This window comes from Crassostrea angulata, chromosome 7, assembly GCF_025612915.1.
Source record: "Crassostrea angulata isolate pt1a10 chromosome 7, ASM2561291v2, whole genome shotgun sequence".
NCBI lineage: Eukaryota > Metazoa > Mollusca > Bivalvia > Ostreida > Ostreidae > Magallana > Magallana angulata.
Genome location: NC_069117.1, coordinates 44,258,160 through 44,271,586, shown reverse-complemented (window position 1 = coordinate 44,271,586; position 13,427 = coordinate 44,258,160). Strand labels below are relative to the sequence as shown.

At 35.1% G+C, this 13,427-nt stretch overlaps 3 pseudogenes; 2 read left to right on the top strand and 1 right to left on the bottom strand.

Moving 5' to 3' along the window:
• The first annotated feature begins 2,616 nt into the window (after positions 1–2,616).
• LOC128156515 (ATP-dependent DNA helicase RecQ-like) lies at positions 2,617–4,816 on the top strand (annotated as a pseudogene).
• A 580-nt stretch (positions 4,817–5,396) lies between these two features.
• On the bottom strand, positions 5,397–10,226 carry LOC128156011 (uncharacterized; annotated as a pseudogene).
• Positions 10,117–13,427, top strand: LOC128191355 (uncharacterized; annotated as a pseudogene).

Sequence of the window (13,427 nt, the reverse complement as noted above, 5' to 3'; positions counted from 1 at the left end):
AAGCATATAAAGAAAAAAGATTAAAATCTTCTTCTCAAAAACTATTTGGCAGAAAAGCCTAAATTTGTGTGGAAGCATCCTTTGACAATGTAAATTCAAGTTTGTGCAAATCATGATCCCCAGGGGTGAATTTTTACATAGAAATATATAAAGAAAATCTTCTTCTCAATAATTATAACGCAAGAAAAGCTCAACTGGAGTGGAAGCATCCTCAGATAGTGTAGATAAAAGTTTCTTTAAATCATCAACCGGGTGTAGGGTTTCGTCAAATGGGGGGGGGGGGGGGGTGTTTACATAGGAATATATAAGCTATTAGGCCAGAAAAGCTCAAATTTGTGTGGAAGCATCCTCAGACAGTGTAGATTAAAGTTTCTTTAAAACATGGTCCCTGGGGTTGGTTTGGGCCACAATGGGGGATGAATTTTAAGGTCACTTGAGTAAACTCGGGTGACCTATTCCTATCTGTATTTACGACTATCGTCGTCAGTCATGCGTTAAAAATTTTAAATTTTTAACTTTTCTTAAAAACTACAAGGCTAATTGTTATAATTTTTAATGTGAGGCATCTCTATGGTAAGAGGAATTGGTAAATTGTAAAACTCATGCTTCTACTACCCCTGGGGTGACACAGGTGGGGCCGAATATGCAAAGCCAAATTTTCAAAAATCTTCTTTTCTACTCTCACACATGTGGAAAAAAACTGATTGCATTGTTATGATGTTTATGAAGACCTCTACCATAATTGTGAAATTCATGGCCCCTGGGTCATGGGTTTCAGGATCTAGGGTGGGGCCAATATAGCCATATAGTTAAAATGTATTAAATCTTAGAAAAGCTTCTTCTCTACTCCCATATATATTTGTTAAAAACTAGATGCATGATTATGATGTCCATGAGGCCCTCTACCAAAATTGTGAAATTTATGGCCCTTGGGTTAGACGTTCAGGCTATAGGGTGGGCCAATATGGCCATATAGTTAAAATGTATAAAATCTGAGAAAATTTTTCTCTCTACTCCCATATATATTTGTTAAAAACTAAATGCCTGGTTATAATGTCCATGAAGCCCTCTACCAAAATTGTGAAATTTCATGGCCCCTGGGTCAGGGGTTCAGGTTCTGGGTGGAGCCAATATGGCCATATGATAAAAATGTATCAAATATTAAAAAACTTCTCTACTCCCACCCATGTGGGCAAATAACTGAATACATGGTTATGATGTCCACTAACTCCTCTACCTAAATTGTGAAATTCATGGCTCGTGGGTCAGGGGTTCAGGACATGGGGGTGGGGGGATATGTGTTAATGTTAATTATAGTTTTACACTTCTGAAACGTAGACGGTTGCGTTAAGTATAGTTTACAATAGATCAAAGGCGTTAAAGTTTCACAGATGATCGACTTATAATTGTTGTTTACGGACGCTATTTTATAGTTTACAATAGTTTTTTGTTAACTTTGGTTAAGAGTTCGTAAACTATAGTTAACAATTCGTTTACTATTATTAACGAATAGTTAACTATAGCTTTCATCTGTAAATTTAAGTCTATGTGTCTGCAAATAACGTAAACGATTGATTTTGCTGATAAGTATAGATCCTTATCTGTAAACTATAATTTCCATTCGTTAACTATGGTTAAGAGTTGTTAATCATAATTTCACAATCGTGAAACTATATTTATCAGATAAACTATGTTTTGCAAATGGTTGTTTTCGGTGTTAATTATAGTTTTACACTTCTAAAACAGATGATCGCTTTAACTGTGGTTTACAGAGTTAAAATATAGATACTCTGTAACAGTCGTTAACATAGTTTTCTGTCCTTAAACTATAGTTTACAACCTAATTTAGCGACTCAAGAACTACTGTGCCAATTTCAACCAAACTTGGCACAAATCATCTTTAGGTAAAGGGGATTCAAAATTGTGAAAATTGAGGGCCACATCCTTTTTCAAAGGGAGATAATTAGAAATTAATGAAAAATTTTAAGAAATTTTCAAAAATCTTCTGCTCAAGAACCATTTAGCCAGGAAAGCTGAAACTGTGGAAGCATCCTCAGGTAGTGTAGATTTAAAATTGTGGAAATCATGACCGGTAGGGTGGGGCCACAATGGGGGGGGGGGGTCGAAATTTTACATAGGAATATGTAGAGTTAATCTTTAAAAATATTCTTCTCAAAGTTTAACAAAGAAATATATAGAGTAAATCCTTAAATACTTTCTTCTCAGAAACTAATCAGCCAGGAAAGCTGAAACTTGTGTGGAAGCATCCTCAGGTAGTGTAGATTAACAATTGTGAAAATCATTACCCCCGGGGGTAGGCTGGGGCCACAATAGGGAGGTGGTCGAAGTTTTATATAGGAATATGTAGAGTTAATCTTTAAAAATCTTCTTCTCAAAAACTAATCAGCCAGGAAGCATCCTCAGGTAGCTGAGATTCAAAGTTGTGAAAATCATTATCCCCGGGGGTAGACTGGGACCACAATGGGAGTGTTAAAGTTTTACATAGGAACATATAGATTAAATCTTTTAAAAATTTCCTTCTCAAAAACATATCAGCCAGTAGGGCTGAAACTTGTTTGGAAGCATCCTCAGGTAGTGTAGATTCAAAGCTTTGAAAATAATGACACCCCTGGGAGTAGGATGGGGCCACAATGGGGTCATCTTCGCTATCCAAGGGTTTTCGGTCCGCTTTGCTCCCCATACACCCTTGGCGGATTTCAATACGAAAACTCGGTGATGCGGTCACGCCATCTAGTGAACAACTAGAGTTGCGCCCCTTGCACCTTCCTATTATTTATCCAATGAAATAACAAGTTACATATACGTTACGGCAAGAGCAAAACAAAAAGTGAAAACATGTTGACCGACGAATCTCGAAAAAGAATTCACGACGTCTTTAAAGTCGAATTACGAGAAAATCAAGAGAAAGCAATTAATGCTGTATTATGTGATCGAGATGTGTTTGTTGGTACCTGTACTGGTAGCGGAAAGTCAATGATTTACGAATGCATTCCAGTAATAAAACCAGGTATCGTCGTCATCGTGGCACCTTTCCTGTCTATAATGAAACAACAAGTTGAGAAATTAAATAAATTTGGACTTTCAGCCACTTACATTGGGAAGAATAGTGAGGAGATCGAACGAATAGAGACTGGGCAGTATGAATTTGTATTTGGAAGCCCTGAGAGACTGGTTGGCGAGAGTCGGTGAAGGGAGATGTTGAAATCGTCGGAGTATAGGAGGTGGCTTCAATTGCTAGTCGTAGATGAGGCTCAAACAGTCACGCTTTGGTAACTAATTAATTCATATTTCTATATTATAACTTATATTATTCATTTTACCATAACATTTAACATTCATATATATCCATGTTTTATACGGAAGTCCTACCCTATCGAAACTTCTATTGTCTTGATAACAGTCTATTCAGCTATATAGGTATCTTAAAGTTCGCATCCCACTGGACAATGATATTTTACTTTCACAGGACCACAATAGTACATAAAAGCCAAAATATTATCAAACATCAAACACAAAATGAAAGAGAATCTTACATGTAATGGAAATTGTTCATGTATTTTGTATTTAATTTTTCAGGGGAGAGGGAAGAATGAATGAAGATCCTTTCAGGGAATGGTTTTCAAAAATTCAGGAACTACGATCTTTGTGCCCAAATGTCCCTGTCCTTGCCCTTACTGCAACTGCTGGACCAACTCAGAGGAGGAAAATTTTGAAATACCTCTGCTTTCGACCAGGTTATGTTCTCTATTCGCCTGATAGAAGGAACATTAAGATTACTGTGAAATCTATTAAAAACAATGACAATGTTGAAAAAGTGTTTGGTTGGCTAATTAAAGATTTGAGACACCACAGAGAACAATTACCAAGGCATGTGGTTTTTTGTAATAGTATCAATGATGTAACTAAGATTTATTTTGCCTTTATCAAAACATGCAAACAATACAGACAAAACTTTGATATGTTTCATAGCAAAACTGATGATGAAATCAAAGATAAAATCAGAGAAGATATGTCTGATGGAGGAAAAATTAGAATATTTATATGTACAAATGCAGCAGGAATGGGTGTAAACTTCCACCAAGTACATAATGTGGTGCACTATCGGGTACCCAGGGAATTGGAGACCTTTGTACAACAAATGGGTAGGGGAGGGAGGGATGGAAAACCTTCACATGAACTAGTTTTATTAAGATGCACAAAGGTTACTTAAAACATGAAGAACCAGAACTTGTACGCATTGTGAAAGATAGTGTATGTCGGAGAAGTATGTTGTGTGCTGCTTTTCAGACAAAGCATTGTGAACTTACACCTTTACATGCATGTTGTGACATTTGTGAGAAGAATTGTACATGTGACTGTGATGACTGCCCACAATCACATGCTGCAGTGACAGACAGTGATGACGCTGAATCATCTGAAGATGAGATGATACGAGATGTATCATCTGAAGAAAGACTATTGCTAAACCAAAAGTTGGAAACATTACAATTTTCATTATCGGACAGAGCAAGTGGTGGACTTATTAATCCTGAAGTGGTTCATCGATTTACAAAAGAAATAGATAAAGATATTGTTGCTAAATGTCAGGTTTTATTTACTGCAGAAGACATTATGGAAAAATTTCCGATTTGGTCTTTCGGTATAGCTCAAGAGATTTGTAAAATAATCCTTGATGTATTTGGAGATGAAACTATGTACAATTTAGTTGAGAGTGATAGTTCCATATCAGAAGATTAACTGCTGAAAATGCAATTAGACATTTATGAATCAGTGCCAGCAAATTGTGTTATGTGCAATTACTTACATGTACACATTGGTGTTTTTTGGTTAAAATATTAATAAATTGCATCTTAAGTTTTGGTTTTTTCTTTTTAAAAAAATCAGTCTGTATTCTAGAAGAAACTGATATGAAAAATGTAGAGGTGTAACGATAAAGGGATATATCGGTTGTATTGATCGTGAGGGCCCATGATGTGCATATTGTATCCTGACATGTGTATTGTGATACACTGTATGAGCTATATTGACTTTCTAGAATAGTTACATAGTATACATTACATGAAGACATTATGAAATTTCAATCTTAAGTTACAAATCATTTGTTCATTTTGTTCTAATCAATTGAACTTTATGTCTCTACAGTAAGAGTTGGTTAATTGATTTTCTAAATAGTTGACATGTTGTCTTCATGCAATTATATTTCTTATTGAAATTGGCAACATAGAAACCAGTTCATTTATAGTTGATAACTATATCATGATAGGCTTCATTTCGAGAGGTCGCTGGCGACACTCAAGACTTGAAATTGTATAGAAAAATGTATTATAAATACTTGTGCCTAATCTTAAATGTTTACACTTTAATATTGGGTGTAACTGCATTTTTTTGGAAATAGAGAGCAAACAAACTGTATGAACAACTTTTTCAATTAAAAAAAAGAATCAAATTATATACAGAACATTTTTAATAAATGTTTGGGTTTCAGATACACAACTAATAGCTGTCAAACAAGAATATACATATACACATTCTACATACATGTAATGCAGGTAGAAGCGAATTACATATGAAATACATGTATTCAAGTAGATTGATTGATTGTTCAATATACATGTATTTGCAATAAAATAACAGTTTTTGGTTGTATACCCAAGCTAACAATCTGATTTTCTAACTTAGAACTTCGTACGAGAGTCTCTCTCTGTTTTCTGTGATCCAGGCATGCAAATCAACAATTTTAATACGTGAGAAAAAGTCGATAAAACCTGGAAAACTATTAAATTCTCTACCAGGAATGTAGTCAAATATTTTGGCATTGTTGAGTTCAGTGACCATTTCCAAAATGTCAGATGTTTTATTTGCATCGGGTCTTCTTGATCCTGATTGTTTCTTGTTGCACTGGGTTTGCAGATTCTGCTTAATGTCTTCTTGAATTTGAGTCGTGAGTGCAGCTCTCTGAACACTGGTGTAAGTTGCATTGGCTCCTTGGGAGTAAATTGTTTTCTTCACAGTTTGTACCATAATTTCTAGTAAATTGTCATTTGGAATATTTTTTCGCATACCACCTTGCAAATTTGCACTGCAGTTCCACATGTACTCGTTCGCCATTTTTGGTGATAGGATGCATATGATGTAGGCCAAATACCTAAACAGCCATAACTAATACTTGTTTTGTTTTCCAACACGAGAGAGAAGCATCTGAAATTTTGCGTTTTTTGTAACTCTGTTCCCATCTCCCATTTTATATGCATCATTTGTGTCTCGAAGTAGCAATGCACATTTCATAAACGATGCTCTGTATATCGCAACGTGGTCCTTTCCAGAAGTAGGCAGTTGGTCTTCAGTATCAAAAGAGAACTCGTGTACCTTTTTCAAATGTCTCTTTATACCACCACTTGTCTTGTACTGCTTGTTGCAATTTGGGCACATATACTTCATTTCATCACTGTCAAAGGGGTCCTTCATTTGATTTGCTTCTGCATCAAGAGCGCATGTCTTCTCTCTGATTTCATCAACATCTAGAAATAGACAAATATATTTTTGTATCAAAATACAAGTCTTCTTCTCTTTTAAAAATACCCAAATACATTTTTAAGAAAAATACTATCCTGGCATAAACCAACAAATAATTAGAAAACAAATCAGTTTATTATATATGTACCATCTGCAATCTTTACATATTTGTCGAGAATATCTTTTGCTACTCCATAGATGTAAGTGTACTTGTCCTGATCAGATAGAAGATGGAACAAAGGTTGATGGTTGACTGGTTCATCTTGTAAATCTTTGATGCCAATCAGATCCATGTAAGCACCCAAGATGAAAGAATCCAGACAGTCATCCATCCACGCATAATGAGATCTGCAATAAATGTATATTGAAATAAAAATACAGTAAAACACGGTTATAGCGAACACCCTTACATAATGAATTGACGACTTTAGCGAAGTGATTTTTATTCCCCATGATTTTATTTCATGTTGTAAACTTGACAGATACAATGTATTACGCTTGTAGAGAGGTAAAATAGGTCATCCCTTGTACTTCGTTATAGGCATGTTATACTGTAAAAAATAAAACAATTGATAATCCAAATCATTTTACTACCTGTACTTTTGGATAACTTCTTCAGGGCCATGGACATCAATTCTCCCTACTGTGTTTCTCAGGTGACTGAGTGTACCCGGCTCTCCTGCTGATGACACTTTGTAAAACTGTTCATAGATGAACTGTAAATAACCAACAACAAAAAATTGTTTCTTAAAAATCCGTAATAATACATTGTTATTTAACAATTAATGCAACAAATTTTATGCAACATTGGAAAACTAAAACTCAGTCTTGGATAAAGTTTAAAGTATAAAACAATGCTATATCATAAAATATTTCTCAAAATTATTAATAATTTCGGGAAAAAAGCTCTTGTTCAAAAATGATTGAAAAAAATGCACTGAAGTTTCAAAATTATTAGTTAAACACAAATTTTAGTTCATTTCATCTTAAGTTGTTTGTCAAAAAAGTTCATGATAGGAATATATAAATCCCGGTACATATTCTTAGATAAAATCATTGGTTATGTGTTAAAGTAACCTTGTTACAGTAACAAGAACTAAATCCACAAAAATTATGCTTACTGAATAATGTTGAAACCTCAGTAGATATTAGTAACAAATTTCAATCAACATTAGGCTAATAGTGATTAGATAAGTAAATAAACAAAAACAAAGCTGAAACTGTAATAAATGCTAAAAAATAAATTTACTAAAATAAATGAATTGAAATGAAAATTAACTCATATACCCTTTAATTCAATTGAACAGTAACAGGAAAAGAGCTGTATCTGCAGGTGGATGATTGAAGGAGTCATGCTCTACCATTTGGTAACTGGAACTTAACCAAACACGTTGATACCAGTAGAAGATTCATCATCCTATGTAACCCTTCTTGTCGATGAATGACACACTGAAGTTTACTGAATTCCGTCATACCATTGTGAAGTGCTAGCTGGGCTGAATACGCTCTCTCATTGGTCAATACGTCACCTCCAAATACCCTTTTCAGACTTGAAGGGGTATCATGATCATTATCTGAATCTGACCTTGCAATACATTTTTCATGAATATACTGGAGTATATCAATCATTTCCTCTGACTTATTTTCACTTTTGTCCAAGAGGTCAATAATTGCATAGTCAGATTTTTGACAGCTCATGTTAAGGTGGGGATGAGATATGTATTCTGGAATACATAACTTGTATTTTTTAAGACTGTCCACATATTTGACAAGGGTGAATGAAATTGCCTTGAAGAAAAGCAGACTCTTCCAAGTTTGGAATAAATAAACTGTTTTCCACTTGACTGATGTCAGCAATAGGATGTGTATCATCCAGTGTAGGATCTTGAACTCTTTTCTCTAATGCCACAAGCAAAAACCAGTGCCAGCTTTGTCGCCTTCTGTCAACACTCATTTGAGATGGACTATGGGTTATATCAATATTGTCACCTATAATGTCGCTCGACTTACTAAATTGATGTGTACCGGTAATGTGCTCATCCTCCATCACTGGCTCTGTAAGCAGTCTCTTGATATGCTGCTGTTGTCTGCTCAGTAGGTGGTGTTTTCCTTTTGCTGATGAAGATGCTGTCACACACATGCCCACCTTTGACAAAGTATCTATAGTCTTTTAAAAAGAAAAAAAGTTTTCAGTCCATATATGTTGAACAGTGTACCAAATATTCAGTTAGCAAAGATGATCAGACTAAAGCGTATCAATATTTAATCCTACCCCAATCATTTATCTATCAATTTTATTTAGGTTGTCAAATTTAAAAAATTTCACATAATCATCTCATAAAATAAATTATATATTGAATATGATTATCAAATTAAAGTTGTACATATTTTACATAAAACATGCAATTGAGTCCAGCAAAGTTAATAATCAAAAAAGTATTTGAAAAGGTAAATTAGAGTTAAGCACTAGATTGTTCTTACATCATCAGTAGCTCCACCATGGTCTAGAATCTGGCCTATGATGTGTTGTAAAGCAGACATGTGTTCGTTGTTATATTCAAGCATTATACATGCAGCTACTGTAGCCCCCATTAGGTTATTGTTGCTAAGCGTCAACATGCACTGGTGGAACAAAGGTGCCCATATCTGTATTTCTTCATTTACTCTGTCGATACTGAATGTAGCCGAACTTTTGCTGTCAATTTGCCTTAGCAAAGAACAATTCACACTTGAAGTTAATTTTCCAATTTCTTGCTTTAGTTCTGTCTTAATATGGTTGTTGATAACATCTTTTAGCGGCGTATTGTACATGGCTCGAATTGTCCTCTTTGGAGCATTGTGAAATGCTATACTTCTGACAAGTTCACCTAATTGACAATCTTTTACTAGTTTGGTTCTTATTTTCTTTGTTTTCTTCGTTTTGTACACAACCTGCAAATGATAGAATGATATATACATGTATTCAATACTTAGCATAACTCACACATATAACTCTAAAATGAAGTTACAAATTAAAATATATCAAAGTTGTATAATGAAAAGTCAACAATTACCTTAATTTTACTCGGTGTAAAGGACTTAATGGTAATTGGTTTCATGTTTTCCATTGGTGTAGCTAGGACAAGTCTCTGATTATCTTCTTGCATAGCCTGACCCTCTGGCTCTATGTGTTCCTTCCGTGGGGTTGTAAACAGTGTTTTCTTTGTCTTCCTTGGTGTTGGTGAGTGTACTATACTTCTCTTGTCTTTTGACTTTGGGGTTCTCGCTGTATTTAATAGCAAAGCTTTTGCGTGTTTATTGCGTAAGCTTCCCAAAACCTCACCCTTTTCTCTTTGTAGAGCATCCATTTTATGTAACAACTCCATGTCAATTTTATGGAGCTTATTAAGTTTTGTGAAACAATAACCACACACGTATTTTGACATACCATCGTTGGGGGAGGCATTGTAATCAATAACTTGTGTCAGCTAATTGAAAACACAGAACGATTCACTAAAAATAACACGCCTGTGTTTCTTCGGAAGATTGCAATTACATATGCGACATACCTCTATGGGCGCCGCCATATTTGTTTATAAGGTCATGTCACAAACGTTGCGATTGGATCAGCTACTCATAGCTGCAACCAATCAGAGAACAGAGTGTATCACCGAGTTTTCGTAATGAAATCCGCCAAGGGTTTATGGGGAGCAAAGCGGACCGAAAACCCTTGGCTAGCGAAGATGCAATGGGGTGAGGGGGTGTCAAAGTTTTACATTGGAATATATAGAGTAAATCCTTAAAAATCTTCTTCTCAGAAACTAATCAGCCAGATTATTCTTTATAATGTTTAAGACTTTGGCCCCAGGACAATTCCTCGGCCCCACAAGAAGGTTCAGAGTTTGATGTAGGTTTATATCCAAAAATATATACACAACTGTTACGGGTATTTTTAAGAACTGCAATACTCAACATGTGATATGACTATAAAATCATCCTGTTAGAAAAGGGAATAATGATTATAAACATAAAATTATCCTGGGGAAAAATGGATTTTATTTATACAGGATCTACATGTATTACGAAGTATTTTACATTGTCCAGATACATGTAATTTGTATTATGACTGCATTAAGCTGATTTTATCATACCTATTGTTCCTCAGGTGAGCGATGTAGCCCATGGACCTCTTGTTGTGAATTTGGCTTGCCATACATAGTCACACTTCACTGCACATGGTGTGGATACTTGACGCCCCAGTCACAATTGGTCGTACGTGCATCTATTGATGGTATAAAAGCGGATTTTCATAAAAATCTTACGAGATACCAAGTGCATCTTACGATTTTAAGAAGTACGCTTCCCGTAAGCACACATGGTTGCTGATGGAAATGCACGGTTTCCTCGCTAGATCTGAAAATGTCGCTGCATATCCGATTCACTCAAAGAACGCGTAAAATAACCGTACGATTTGGACTGCACGACGTAAAGAGATTTCTCACTTGGCCCTTTTCATTACACATAGTATCTTGACAGCGTTTCGCTCACCTACAACATTTAACTTCAACGCACAGTAAGCGTACGTTATGTGGTTATGTGTACATTGATTGCTCATGGTGCGTGCAAATCGCAACATATATATACCGTATAACGGGTATTTTTTACGTGCTGCTAATTTTTACTAATTTTTACGAGTTAAATAAATCCGTAAAAATTAAACGCGTACATTTTCACAGAAGTAAAAAAACCACTGCACGTAAATTTCTACATCGTACGTATGAGAGTAATGTTCATGACCTTCAGCTCAGTCCCTGACGGCTGTACATGTACATGTAGGTATATTTGGGCGTTTTTGGTCAGGTGGTGATAACAGTTCAGATCTTTCAGTCAGTCTTGAGTATTTTTTAAAACCAAGTATAAATCTACATTAGTAGCTAGATGTCTTTTTTGGTTGGGAGAGAAAGAAAGAGAGAGAAAAAATGTTTGAAATGGAGTTGTCTTTCTTTTTTTCCCGGTAAATCGAACTGAGACGAGCACATGGTGTACATCAATGATGATACCCAGATAAATAGGAATAAGTAAAGTGTATATCACATATGAAATAAAGGTAAATGTAGCCCTATAAATATAAGGAATCGTTAACAGAAAAACGATTTTCTGATTTGTATATGTATGTGTCAACTGTAACAAAGTCACGGTGAAATTTCCACATTTTACCACAGATGATTTTAATTTTTACGGACATGTCCAATTCGTAAAAAAATAACGCGTAAAAATTCAAATCACCCTATTTTATGACAAATTCGTAAAAAAAATACAGCAGTAAAAATTACCCATTATAACTTTCCACAATAGAGTACGTAATACTTTTTATTTCCTGAAGTAAAGAATTTACTTAATATTTGGTTTAATTGGAATTGTTGCGTAAATTAACTTCCGAAGAAATAAAGAGTCTCTACATTTGGGTATTTTACACATTAACAGGTTTGGTATGACTCAGTTCGAAATTAAAAAAAAAATATCGGAAGCCCATGAGTGCCTTCTTTTTTAAAAAAAAAACCACAGGATGGAAGAGAGCTAGCTGAATGGTTATTGAAATGTTCAAACTATATTGGTCTCCCCTAAAATATTACATATGTTTGACGTTCTTTATTAATTTAAATAGTCGGCTATTTATAAATTGTGAATAGGTTTGGTTAGCGTAATCATATATGAAGACTTGTATTTTCCCGCGTTTCGCCAGTATAGTTGTAAAATGTTGTATTCACGATAGTCATGTTTTACAAATTATTATGGTCCGGTATTGACCAACCGGCAGCAAGGGAAGTTAGGAATGTATTATGATTTAGTTGCATTTGTGAAAATCACTTTCTACATGTAGCCACCACTTGTGCTCGATAGACGCAATAGACGCCGATGCAGTACAAAGACAAATTAATCACACTTTACAACGCTCAAATAATGAACTGCTTAGCAGTTTTTCCCAGCTCTTGGACAGAAGACTATGCAGTACAACAAAACATACGCGAGAATCAAAATATTATTGCAAAACGGCAAGAAGCAAAACAAAAATCGAACACATGCTCTCAGACGGATACTTATATCTACCGAGTATGATTCACTGTGTACTTCTTACGGAATGTATAGTTAATTCAAAGCTCTATAGAACAGTTGTAGATACTGACAGGACTGAATTCTACAAGCCCCCTTTATTGATTGGTCGAAACCTAGAGCGGCCTTAGAAAAATAACGGACTGAACGAAATAATCATAATGCTGTCAGACTCAAATTCCCATAGAAGAAAGTTTGGCTGTTTCTTTTAGCTAACGTACTTATGTACGTTTCTTTCAGTAATTAAGAGAATTTGACTTACTTTCAACAATGAATTTATCAATTTGTTGAAAGGAAGATGTAAATCTGAACAATAAAATGCTTTCTTTAATAATTAATGCGGATAATGTAGTAAGTGATCATTACAGAATAAAATTACAAAACCTGCAAACGCGGGTTATGTATTTTTCTGCAATGTCGCCACCGTCATTCTCCACATGAATCACCAAAAAATCATTTATTTATTGTTGTTGTTGATATAAGTTTAAGAAACGTGGCAAAAAGGAACAGCATAAGCACAACGTCAAATATATGTCCAAAATTGAAGGAGGAGAGTGACGAGCTGAACGAGGACAAAGTGGCAGAGGATAAGCAAAAGATAGCCGAAGGTTTGGACATAGTTAATCAGCGTCAAAAGCTAATTTGGTTTGCGGATTCATCAGAGGCAGGATAGAGGGCGGTCGATGAATGCGTCAAAACTCGGATAGCATCCAATTCAGAAGATGAGAAGATAATTTCAGAAAGCTCAGAACCGTGCAGAAAGGAAAATTAAAGAAGTGAACTTAAAGAGGTTCGCTCCTTAG